This window comes from Lipotes vexillifer, unplaced genomic scaffold (assembly GCF_000442215.2).
Source record: "Lipotes vexillifer unplaced genomic scaffold, Lipotes_vexillifer_v1.1 scaffold460, whole genome shotgun sequence".
NCBI lineage: Eukaryota > Metazoa > Chordata > Mammalia > Artiodactyla > Lipotidae > Lipotes > Lipotes vexillifer.
Window position 1 is genome coordinate 728,551 of NW_006780282.1, and position 13,092 is coordinate 741,642.

At 36.9% G+C, this 13,092-nt stretch overlaps 1 pseudogene; it reads right to left on the minus strand.

Moving 5' to 3' along the window:
- Window positions 1-12,100: 12,100 nt before the first annotated feature.
- Window positions 12,101-12,676, minus strand: LOC103076706 (akirin-1 pseudogene; annotated as a pseudogene).
- Between the last annotated feature and the right edge of the window lie 416 nt (window positions 12,677-13,092).

Here is a 13,092-nt window from a genome sequence, read left to right on the forward strand (position 1 = left end):
CATTCTCTAGTAGGTCTGTGTCTTTATTCCTGTCTTACCCCTAGGTTCTTCATGACATTTTTTTCCCTTAAATTCCATATATATGTGTTAGCATACGGTATTTGCTTTTCTCTTTCTGACTTACTTCACTCTGTATGACAGACTCTAGGTCTATCCACCTCATTACAAATAGCTCAATTTCGTTTCTTTTTATGGCTGAGTAATATTCCATTGTATATATGTGCCACATCTTCTTTATCCATTCATCCGATGATGGACACTTAGGTTGTTTCCATCTCCGGGCTATTGTAAATAGAGCTGCAATGAACATTTTGGTACATGACTCTTTCTGAATTCTGGTTTCCTCAGGGTATATACCTAGTAGTGGGATTGCTGGGTCATATGGTAGTTCTATTTGTAGTTTTTTAAGGAACCTCCATACTGTTCTCCATAGTGGCTGAACCAATTCACATTCCCACCAGCAGTGCAAGAGTGTTCCCTTTTCTCCACACCCTCTCCAGCATTTATTGTTTCTAGATTTTTTGATGATGGCCATTCTGACTGGTGTGAGATGATATCTCATTGTAGTTTTGATTTGCATTTCTCTAATGATTAATGATGTTGAGCATTCTTTCATGTGTTTGTTGGCAGTCTGTATATCTTCTTTGGAGAAATGTCTATTTAGGTCTTCTGCCCATTTTTGTATTGGGTTGTTTGTTTTTTTGTTATTGAGCTGCATGAGCTGCTTATAAATTTTGGAGATTAATCCTCAGTTGTCAGTTGCTTCATTTGCAACTATTTTCTCCCATTCTGAGGGTTGTCTTTTGGTCTTGTTTATGGTTTCCTTTGCTGTGCAAAAGCTTTGAAGTTTCATTAGGTCCCATTTGTTTTTGTTTTTATTTCCATTTCTCTAGGAAGTGGGTCAAAAAGGATCTTGCTGTGATGTATGTTATAGAGTGTTCTACCTATGTTTTCCTCTAAGAGTTTGATAGTTTCTGGCCTTACATTTAGGTCTTTAATCAGATGGCAGAAATTTAAAGCCAGAGTCCACAGAGATACTCTTAACAAGAAATTGCCTATTTCATAGCATTCATACTTAAATCTTTCCTTCCCTCTGTCCCTTCCTTCTTTCCTCTTCCCTTCCCTCCCTCTCTCCCTTTTTTCTTCCTTCCTTCCCTCCTTTCCTCTTTCTTTCCTCCCTTCCCCTTTCTTTCTTTGTAGAACCAACCTAGACTGTATCTTAGAATTGATTTATATTTGTAAACAATATGCAAGAATGATTTCCATTTTAAAGGAGCCTACATTTCTAGAGTAAGTGGAACAAGAGACTTAGCTGTAGATAGTCTGTGAAAAAGACCTTGCATTTTATTTTTCATTTAGTTAGTTTTACTTCTGTTTTCTTATACATTAAATCTCATGGCCATCTAGAAACAAAATTGTAAAATAGATGAAGTTTGCCTTTCTTCTGTCTGTTTTTTAGCACCTCTATTCCTCCACTCCCCACCCTGACACTAGGTACCCAGAGACCCTTTTCAGCTTCTTCTTATTTCACTATTTCAAATAAAGCTTTTGTCTGTGGAATATGAATCTATCCCCTTTCCATCTAACAGAACTGAGAGCTTACGTGTTGATGGGGTAAGTAGCTTTAAGAATACATTAACTTGCCTTATTACATGGAATATTCTGCAGCAAAGCTGCAGTGTAATTAGGAAGGCATTGTTACCTCCAGTAAATAAACAAACTCACTTCAGAAAGGTCAAGTGACATCACCAATGCCAGTCAGTTAGTAAGTGGCCAAGAGAGAACTAAAACCATATGGCAGCATTCTTTCCATGGCACTACTCTGGAAAGACACTTATTAGTTAAATCTCATGTGGTATTTATGTATGATAAAAGCTTCCTTTAGCTTTTATCCCAGAATACATTGTATTAGGGACAATTTCTAAGCCCAGTTGAAAGACTATCAAATGGTAGAGTTTCAGTCACTAGCAACAGAGTTTTGGCAGTAGAAATATTTTAAGAAAAATCTGCTGACTTCACCTGTAAATGATCAGATTTGCAAAGCAGACCCTTGCAAATCTGATCATTTTCTTACTCCACTTTTTGATAAAAAATTGTATAATTCCTTTTTATCATTCAAATGTTGGCAATAGACATCAACAAGGAAATTCTTCATACATAACACAGTTATTTAAGACATAGGCTTTGATATGAGACAGAATTGGGGTGAAGTTCTGACTCTATATTTTACTGCCCTTGTGATGGAGGTTTGGCTAATTCAGTCTCATTTGCTGCAATGGAAAATGGAAATGATCAGGTCTAATATTCAGCTTTTTTGCCCCATATGGCTGTATTGATTGCTAACTCTTCAGTTATTTAAGAGTCATAATGATTCTTAAAAAACTACACCACTGTTCAGATGACCTCTTTATTTCAGTATAATACTTTTTCCATCCCACACCTTACTAAATAAATATATTACCATATTGACACTTTAGTTTCAGGCAAAGACACGTGTACCAATTTTTTAAAAAACATCAGCTTTTGGTTAGAGAATATACTACAAAACAATATCCAATCACTGTGTTAACATGTTTGCTTTGTATAATTAGCACAAATGAGAGATATGAAGAGGTAGATGCTTCTCTGACACCTCAGTCTTTCTGTTGTGAGCCCACACAAATTTGATTTATTTTGAAGTGCTCTCAGGTTTTATTTTTATTTTGAGCTTCTTATTGTTGTTGTTTTTCTGTACTGTTAACTATTTTTAATTGTATTTGAGTGCAGAATAACCATGTACCTCCCAAAAGGCTTATTAGCTGGGTCAAAGTCAATCACTTGGCTCTTCACTCCTTCCCCAGTATGATTTCTTTGTATCCTTTTCCACTTAGCTCCACCTACTATTGAGTCATATTTGCCTCCTTGTTTAGTACAATAATATTTTATGTTATTTAAATTGTTCATATTTTTCTATCTTTGAAAGTTGGTTGGGATGAAATGCATCATAATTTTTCCCATTAAAATTAATGGAACTATATACATTTTAATAGCTTTGCAACTAATGGCAAGGTTTTTATGAACAAATTAAAATCATTTTATGAGGCATACCAGTTGGTAAATAATTAATGTCCTGAGTCCTCTAAGTGCCTCCTCCCCCCACCACTTCTCTGGCTACCTAAGTTCTCCTCAAGAATGCCCTCCCCTGGTCCTCCCCAACACAGAACTGGACTCCGTAAGAATCCTTCAGAATCCTGCTCCATCATGGTTGACTTGCATTCTGAATGGTCCATACTCTTGCTATACCTGTTATTTAATATTGTGAATATTCTTCCTATCAGTGATAAAAATAGAACCTATCCCAAAGGGTTGTTGTAGGAATGAGATTATATAATGCATGCAAGGAACAATTTAAAAATCTGTGTATTTGTATAAGTAAACACTTAAATATACCAGTTTTACAAATATGTTGTGGTAAGCACAGGCTTCTATATTTGATATCTTCAGTTATATTTCATCAATAAGGAATAATATATTTGATTTTGAATTGGCTATGCATTGAATTGCATGAAATCCAAAATAAATAACAACACATAATTATAAATTTTTGCAATTGATTTATTTTTTAAAAGAACTTTATGTAAACAAATATTAATGCAGAAAAATCCTCTGTGTAAATATGTGTGTATATTATCGAACATTTAACATTACAATCAATGCAAAATTGTAATTTTGTTGATACCATTTTCATGGAATCAGTATATGACTCAAACTTAGATACATATCGATTATCTTGGATTATTTAATTTATATATGTGTTTACATGATTTGTGTCAACAAATTCCCACAAAGCATGCAAATATTTTTGTTCTAGTACTGTGAGAGATCCTCAGCAGCATTCAGCAATTGGCCATTGTGAACCATGATGAGAAAAGCTAAACCAACCTATCCTGCCTCTTTATGTTCACCTACATTCTTAACTTTAGTCACTTACTGTGTCTACTCATAGTGAGTATTCACTGAACAAAGAGTACCTGTCAACCTCTATAGACTACATGGGAGGCTGGGCATGTTTTTGAGCATCTCATGTATTCAGCCTTGAATGCAAGCTATCTGGGTCTGGGATGACCCTGGGCTGAGACCCAGAAGAAGTTACTCAGGCTCTTTGTATCTCAGTTTTCTCATCTGTACAAACAAGGATAAAAATAACATATACCTCATAGTGTTGTAGTGAAGACTTAGTTCATACATTTAAAACTTTTAGGATAGCACCTGGCAAATAGAAAATGTTCTGTTATAGTAAGCTATTTTTGAAAATAACTATTGCCATTTTATAGCCCATTGAGAAGAATTCAGTGGCATCCATTTGGACATTGAAGTGTATACCTGACTACATGTGTTTTTAATACTGATATTTTGATTTTCATAAAAGTGGATAAGCTGTGAATTAAAAAAATGTCTGGGATGTTTTTAATTGTTTGGTGTTAACTAATATTTTATTGTTGAATTTAAATTAAAAAATCAACTTTCTAACTGGGATTGTTATATTCTGGGCATTAAAATGGAAATGATTGAGATAGGATGGGGGTTATTGAAGATAGGATATGTATCATAAATTCCAGATGAATCTTCTTAAATTCATTAGCTGAATTTTCACTAGAAATGGAAAAAAACCCTCAAGTCTATGAAATGTGAAAGATTCCTTTGCAAAGGAATCTCTTCTGATGGCAATAACAGGTGCAGTTAGATGTGGCCTCTTGAAGAATGGGAATGTGAATTAGGGTCATTCCTAAAAAGAAGTAGAGTTTTTGAGTGTGAGAAATAATAGGCTCAGATGAATCAGAAAAGCATGCAACACAGAGGAAAATAACTGCAAGTTACAGTGAAGAGTGTGATATAAGAGAAAGGAGAAAAAGATATGACAAGTGGTATGGAAGATGTGAGAAAAAATGAAAAGTGTTATAGGAAGTGAAAATGAGGAAGAAGTTTATAGGAACTAGACCAAGAAGAAATGAGAAAGAGGAAAATGATGGAAGAGAGACTTTAGAATCTATGGAAACAGGAAGTATTATAGCAAAAAACATTGAAAAGTCACAGGAGTGAGCCTAAGGTATAAATGAGTATTTTCAGAAATAAATGATACAAATATCAAGGAAGAAAATGAAGGGAAAAATATAAAGAAACAAAAGTTGATAAAGAAATGCTGTATTGAAGTCTAACCGTTAAATGTCATTTTCTACCAAAAGCTTATATTCCTTTAGTATTTTAATAAATTCATTACCTGTTCTTTAAAAAGATGACATGTATTTAGCATTGTCCACCAATTTTCTAGTTTGAGAACCATTCTTCCTCAGTTAATCTATTGTTTATTTGTTCAAACAGTACACTAATAAACAAGGAATTATTCTGTTATTCTAAACAAATATGTTAATCGCCTCTTAAGGTCACCTTTTCAGAGTATTACTAGGAGGGATTACAAGATTAAAGAGTGAAAAGAAATGAGCCAAGAATATGCAAATGAAATTTATATTAATTACCTTACAATGATGACAAGGATGAGTGATCTTATTTTTAAATCAGAAATCACTCCTGAACTAGCAATTCACCATTGACACTTATTGTCATGGTGCTTCTAAAATGACATTTGAAAAGATCACTGTTATAATATATGCATATGCTTTAAATATAGACATAGTATTAGCTCAACCTTCTAAAATATTCACACATGTAAAATGATATGCCTACAACATAGATTTATTGAGTTCATTTTGTTGTCTAGCCATTAGTCAAGGCTTTCTGAATACAAAGAAAATAAAACTAAGTCACTAACCCCAATAAGTTTCTGGTTTAATGAGACAGATATCTAAAACAACTTTAATAAAATATATGTGTTATCACAAACTGGTGAGGGTAAGACAAGGGAAGATGAAAATAATGAGTTAAGAGAAGCTCATTAGGGTATAAGTGTTCTTTAAACAGGGTCTCAAACTATTTAAGAATGGGATGGCTAAATTATTCCTCGCAAAGAAAAGGGCAAGCAGAGAGCACAGCAGGCAGGAAGAAACAGGGTATTATACATGTAACAAGAGGGTCAACCAATGACAATGGAACTCTTATTTTTTGAGGGGAATTTTCAGGATCCTAAGGTTCTGTTTGGCATTCATTTAGGTTTATATCATGAGCTAACCTGAAAAATTAAAGGACTAATAACATCAAGTCACTAGAAGCAATGTAATTTAATTAATCGTGAAGCAAGATATGCTTTTTTACATTTCTTAAAGATTCACTAGTACTTTTACATATTAATGGTGGAAAAGACGTTACATCTGGCCAAGACCTATGTATGCTACACTTAGGGAAAACAATTAACTTCAGCATTATTTTAAAGGAAAAGTTTAAAATTTTGTTCTATGTTTAATTACATCAAATTGTAATAGAATCAAATTGTAATTACATCTAATTGTACAATTCAGTGGTCAGATTGACAACATATACACGGACCATTCCATATACAATATTTTTCAGCCCAGGGGGGGAAAATGAACTCCAAATATAGTTTTGTTTAACATACAGTTATTCAGTATCTGGTATATGTGCTTGACACTGAGTGATGCTAAAGGATAGGCATGAACTTGGATAAAATGCTGTCTCTTCATATTCTTCAAAAGAAAGAGTGCGTATAAATCTGTATTAGAAGAGGATGCATATGTATGAAGGGGATAAGGATAATCTAGTTGGAAAGGGCGCATCCCGAGGAGTTGTTTCTGGAAGCTGCGTCTGCATAGTAAAATTGTCATTTATACTTATATTGTATGCTTAGTTTGGGAGAGGGAACTTTGGAGAGGCTGATGGAGGTTTATGGGGTTAAAGTCATTCTTTGGTGACATCACTGACTATGATCAAAACATTTACTTCGGGGGAAAAAAATCAAAGAAAAATTACATTGGAATTTTATTCAGTAAGCCTAGGACAAATCCAATTCAAAGGATCCCGTGATGAAATATTGGCTAGGCAAAATACAAACGCCTTAAATAATAATGCTAAACAGTACTCTAGTCTGGATAGGGAAACACAAATATGCGGCAGAAGTATTGCAAGAATAGACGTAAATATCAATTTATTTGAGAATTCCTAGAAACGGTAGGGCTACTATAATTTATAAATGGATGAAACCCTGAGAGGTTATTTATCTTTATTTACCTAAGAATCATAGAGAAGATGTCTCACAGTTAAAGCCCTTGAGTACAGAAACCAGAAATACATTTCATTGTGTACAGTTCAAACTTATTATTCAAAATATGTGAGAAAGATGAACTGCTTTAATAAGCCAGAGAGGGACCTGGATAAGGAGGTAAAATATTGAGTAAAAACATCAGAATGAGCAGAATGAACTTTGCAGAGATCAAGTCATGTTGAACTATTAATCCTAAAAGCTAACAGAATACTCGACCAAACTCTTAGCCTATAGAGTAACTGAGCAACTCTTTTGAAGCAGAGAGGTTTTCTGTCCCCATTCTCAAGTGCAATAATAGCTAATACTTTAATATTTTAATGAATCTTAGCATTTTGGTACAGAGATGCTTTAGTAGCTCCATAGCATTTGCTTAATGATACATTGCAGTCCCTAGCTAGCACAGGATCTCTCTCCTTAGATAATTTGAGTAGCAAGTGTATACTTTAGAGTTTAAAAGACTAGCGGAAACTAAAGAATTGCAATATATATCTTGTTACTTCAGTTTGCCTCTCTGAAGAAGATAATATACTGATTAGCAATCCACCAGAGTTTAACAACTGTTCTATTTAGGGGAAGGTAATAGAATGGTTAACTAATGATAGGCTTGTTTCTGGGAAACAAAGAATGTTACTACCACAAGTAAGGTGTCAACACAAGAGTAGTGTCCTCTAAGTCTACAGCGAATTCTTATTGAATGATTGGATAGTTTTTTGTTTGTTTGTTCTTTTTTTTCTTCTTAAAAGTAAATCTATCATTTGGGTCTCCCACCTAGGACATAAATGCAGTCTCATCTTCTTTTAACTGAGATTGAATTGGTTTTGGATATGTTCTAATGTCCATCAATATTTCCTCTCTTGTAAGAATATTTATGACAGTACATGACCTACTTTCTGAAAAAGGCTTCAGTTTAAGGTTTAGAAGTACTTCCTGCCTTTAATTATCCTTTAGAATCCTCTTTGCTGTTCAGCAAACACTTATCGAGTGGTTACTGTGATCCTTGTATTGATCTAAGCGTCATTGGGGAATAGTATAGCTTCTGCTTTTAGCTGAATTTGGGAGATGAGACTTGCCACAGCAGAGAGTCAGAGGAAGAGCTATGGGAGTTCAGAGGAGGGAGCAATTACTTACAGTTGAGAAATCAGGAAAAACTTCAAGGAGGATGTAGTGTTTGTGTGAAGTCTTGGGAGGATGAGTAATTTTGGGTATTTGGAAAGATGGGGTTGGGGGGAGTACATAGAGTCACAAGTAGAAGGCATATATAAAAAATAGCTCAGGAACAGGAAACACTGTATGTTCTTGAATTAACATACTTTTGATTGCCTGCACCGTTTGACTCCTTCTCTGGACATAGTACCTATCTAGAGTCATACTGCTGGTTGGCCAACTGCCACCTGGAGTCTGTCCTTCAAAACTTAAAACTAAGAAACAAAGGCACTGAGGTAGGATGATAGAGATGAGTTCATAAAAATATCACATGGAGTCAGGAGAGTGAAAGCTATGTTTGGTATATTTGCTGCTGAGAAGCAAAGAAAGTTTCAAGAGGTTGCCTCAATCCTGAGTAGTTTCCCAAGTCTCATCTCCAGGTTTCATGTGATTTAACTCTCTTCTGGTGCTATTTAAAGACACTATGCCCTTTCAATAGACATTCCTTTATTTAACTACTTGAGTGGGTTTTTGTTCCTTGAAATCAGAGTCTTGACAAACATATTATGATCAAATGGTGAGTCTAGATTGATTGGTGCCCAGAGTGCCTAAAGTGAATCAGTACAAACTGTTTTTGAGATAAATGGGGCTCAGATTATAGAATTCCCTGATGCCAATCAGTATTTCTACTTTGGGAACAATGAAAGAATTTTTCTGAGCATGATGATGGTGACATCAGAACTATATCCGTGAAAAGTTAACTCAGCTTTAATATGCAGAATGGATTGAGGGAAGAGAGTGAAGTAGACAGATTGAGAGACTGATTAGGTGATGTGATTGTGGTGTAAAGTGATGACAGTAGGAATGAAAAACGTTTTGTGTAAGTAGAATTGTCTCAGTGGGGCAACTGCTCCGATGGCAATGTTAAAATAGGGAGAAATAAAGAATGACTTAGGCAGTTTCTGCTTAAATGGCTACCAGAAAAGGGGGCACCTTGGGCTATAAATTTAGAAATTGATTTCATGGAGGTAATATCTTGAAGTATGGGATGATAAGAGATCAATAAGTGATGTAGTGTAGACAGTTATGGGGATAGGGGCTTTGCCAAAAATCCTGGCACCTTGAGAAATGCCTACACTTTAGATAAGGTCAAGAATGAGAAACTAGATTAGTACGGAGATTTCTAAAATGTAGAAGAGTTAGTGACGTGAGGTTTATGTATGACAATTTGCAGCAAGATTAAGGATATGAGAAAAAGGCCAAAGGACTTGGATGGAGTGAATCATTGGTGAAGTGTCAATACAATTTCAAATGAAGTGGGTGATTATGAAGGGAAGACTACTTTCTCAAAACATTTGAAGTAGAGAAAGGGGAATGTATTGCTTGAAGGGGTAATAAGTTGAAGAAGAGATTTAGAAGAGTGAAGACTATATTGTAGGACTTCCCTGGTGGTGCAGTGGTTAAGAATCCACCTGCCAATGCAGAGGACACGGGCTCGAGCCCTGGTCCAGGAAGATCCCACACGCCACAGAGCAACTAAGCCCGTGCACCACAACTACTGAGCCTGTGCTCTAGAGCCCACAAGCCACAACTACAGAGCCTGCGCGCCACAACTACTGAAGCCCGCGTGCCTAGAGCCCGTGCTCTGCAACAGGAGAAGCCCGCACACCACAACAAAGAGTAGCCCCCCTGCTCGCCACCACTAGAGAAAGCCCACGCACAGCAACAAAGACCCAACACAGCCAAAAGTAAATAAATAAATAAATTAATTAATTAATTTAAAAGAAGATTATATTGTGTAGTGAGATACCTTGGAAATATTGAATATTCAAAAGCATGCTGAAAATACTCTTTAAAGCATAATGGTTATGAAGATGATAGGGAGGGTGAAAGTAGGGCACAAGTGTCAATCTTGTAGAGTGAAGGTAAAGAAAAGAGAATGTGTCAAAGTATAGATATCTTGAGACAGGAAAATTGGAAGAATAAACAATTAATACTGAATGGCCTCAGACAATAATAGACTAGAGTATTTGCTGAAAGGAATAGGGAACTTAAGGAAAGTAGAAAAGGCAATCAGGTGGATATGAATAAATCATTGATGAGTTAGCAAGAGTTTGTAGTAAGACCAATTTGTCTAGTTTCGCAATATTTTCTATTAATTTAAAGGGAATAAGGAAAATACTAAATTGAAAGAGTAGGCAGAGAATCATGAATTCTTTTAAGTATAGAATTTCTTTTTTTTAAAAAATAGCTTAAGTATTTTATTTGTTTGCAACTAAGGTTGTTAACACTATGTAATGAAAATGTACAAAGAATAATGTTCCAGTTTTTGGCTAGATTTAAGTCAAAGATATTCATTAATAAAGAGTCTTCGAATGTGAATATTCCAGAAACTTCTCTATGCTATCTGATCAGGACAGCTGTCTCTGAATATTACCTTACTTTGGAAGGTACTGGCATACATTTGAATTAAACTGTTTTTTCAAAATAAGCCTTAATTTAAAAAACTATTCTGTATTCAGACTAAAACAATTTTAATAGAACTTTCCAGAAAAAATAATAAAGGAAACAAGGCATTTTGTAAAACATGGTCTTGAGCAAGTCACAGTAAAAAATAAATGTGTGCTTAACTTCCACCTGCTCAAAACAGAGGCTACTTTCTGTTCCTCAGCCTTGGAAATAAGGTGAAGAACAGTCTGTAAGCAACTTCGGGCAGGGGGTTGCCCAAACAAAGCTCAAGCAATTGAACATGGACATCTCTTAAAAGAATCTGGGGGAACCTGACCAAAGGATCCAAATTGTATTTTTAATAACTGATACAAAGGTGAAGTGGCACCTCCTAAGTAGCAGTGCCTCCGGGGCGTGGCCCAGCCCCGTGCTCGCCTTTGTCATGCTCCCAAGCAAAGCCTGATGCCCCTGCTCCAGAGGAGACTCTTTTCCTTCATAGAGGTTCAGTGTCCAGGGAGCTCCTTGTGTGAATGAGGTGAGCACAGACTCCATGTGGGTATTTTAAGGCTTGGAGTCAAAGTAATGTTCTGACACAGCTAGGCAGAGTCATGTGTCAAACGGCCTGTCTCAGGTTTGTTCTAATTCCTCACCACGCATTTGTAGACCTAGGACCACAGACCTTTGCTATGTCGTCATAATCACATCTAATGTCCATCCTAACTTATGACTCATATTCTGTGCCTGGAAACAGTCCCTGTATTTAACAATAATACCTACACATAAAACAATCCACTCTTACAACTTACATGGTCACAAAACATTAATGATCGTCTGTAGACCAAGGAAATGTTTTTAACCATAATTGTCGTGCATCAAATTCACAGCCAGAATCCCCAAAATCAAAAAAATGTGCACAATACAAATAACAAAATACACATACACACACATACACACACTCTCACACACACTTCTTACAGAACTGTACTTGGGGAAACTCCATTTGTTGAGTGCCACTGAGAGCATATTTTGCTAAACTGCTGCTCCAGGTATTTTTGTTTGGAAAATCTATCACAGTAGGGCACAGCTGTTTTTTGGATGAGCAGAAAAGAAAGATATGCTTGTGGCAACTGGAAAGTTTTAATTAAGGTCTTTCAAGTTGTATAAAATGGACCTGCAGAAACATTTGAGTGTTCTCAGGATGCAAAGTTGGAGCTGAAATGTGATATCAAACTAGTTGCAAAAAGTGTACAGCAGCCATCTCTTGAGGTCAAACCTGGTACCCAGGTATGCAAGGAAGATTCAGGACACGTAGCTTGTTGGCCTTGTCCCATATCGTCGCATAATCTGATCATGTGTGAATTTCACAAAAGAGTCATATTGTTCCGCTGGTTTGGTATTGAGGATTTGCTCATACTCATCCCGAATTTTATCTTCATCATCTTTTAAGATGACGCTCACATATTATTCCAACTTGTCGGAGGGTAAAGGTGGGCTGGTCCTTCTTCATCCAAGATGAACCTGGAGAACTAGGTGCTGTGAGCGCTGAGTGAGGCTGACTTTGCGAAGTATAAGCGTCACTCTGATTAAGAACAACTTCTAAACGTCTCCACCGCTGATAACGACTATATTCTTGTTCTGTGTTCTGAGAAATTTGCCCCGCGGTTGGAAGGCGCCGCTCGCTGCCGGGCGGGGCGGGCTGCTGCAGAGTCGGCGGTGGGGTCTGCGCCTGAAGCAGCGGCGGCGGCTCGGCGTCCGGGGGCCTGAGGCCCGGAGTGCGGCCGGCAGAGGGGCGCAGCGCCGCCGCTTCGGAGAGCCAGGGCTCAGCAGCGCCGCCTCGAACTCCATGGGCCGCTTCCACGTCTCCCCGCACGCCATGCCGCCGAAGGGCCAGGCACCGGGAGCCGACGCAGCTCTAACTGCGGCCCAACCTCCCGCTCCTCAGCGGAGATCGCAAGCCAAGCCGGTTCCAGTGGCGGTTCCAGCACCGGCAGCCAAGTATAGAATTTCTTTTTCTACCAATATGGTGGGTGACTAGATATTCTGAAAAACACTCTCATCATAAAACATTTAGGTGCAGAAAAATGAATGCAAATAGGCTATAAAATTGATAGCTGAGATTAAAAAGTTGAGAAACATAACCGAAGTAGTAAGGACACAGAATCTGTGGCTGCTTTGGGACATTTACTTTTGCTAAGAACTAGACTTGATTTTTATAGACTCTTTGGTGAAATTAATACAATGTCTGGGACTCTTACAAAGTGACGAGTTGGAATCGAGACCCACATATAAAG